This window comes from Penaeus monodon, chromosome 5 (genome assembly GCF_015228065.2).
Source record: "Penaeus monodon isolate SGIC_2016 chromosome 5, NSTDA_Pmon_1, whole genome shotgun sequence".
NCBI lineage: Eukaryota > Metazoa > Arthropoda > Malacostraca > Decapoda > Penaeidae > Penaeus > Penaeus monodon.
The window spans coordinates 46,580,786-46,581,655 of NC_051390.1; positions in this window are offsets into that span (position 1 = coordinate 46,580,786).

Sequence of the window (870 nt, forward strand, 5' to 3'; positions counted from 1 at the left end):
CGGTTTCTCCTGTCCTCTTACCTATTATGGCATTAAAATCTCCCATAATTATTGTGAAAGGGATTTTTACTCTCTCGCTGGCTAAATGAACAACTTCATAGAAGCTCTCTAGTTGTTCATCACTGTGACTGCAGGTTGAAGCATAGACTCGAACAATCTTTAAGTTGTACCTATTGTTTGTTTTATTGTTACTGAATCCTTTTTCGCTTATACTATAGAATTCCACGATATTCTTTTCTAAACGTTTGTGAACTAAGAAACCTACCCCTTATTCCTGTTTGCTGCCCTGATATATATATATATATATATATATATATATATATATATATATATATATATATATATATATAGATAGATATATATATAAGATAGATAGATAGATAGATAGATAGATAGATAGATAGATAGATAGATATATAGATAGGTAGATATATAGATAGATAGATAGATAGATAAACAGATAGATAGATAGATAAATATATATATATATATATATATATATATATATATATATTATATATATATGTATATATACCTATGTATATATATATATATATATACATATATATATATATATATATATATATATATATGTATATATATGTATATATATATATATATATATATATATATATATATATATATATATATATATATATTTTATATATATATATATATATATATAGATATATATATATATATATATATATATATATATATATATATATATAATGCACTATTTCCACCCATTAAATACACTGATCCACACATACCTATATGGCATTAAAACCCAAATTACATTAAATTTGAATAGACTTATACCTAATAATAAATCAATACAAATATAATTATGATGTACACATACTGTTC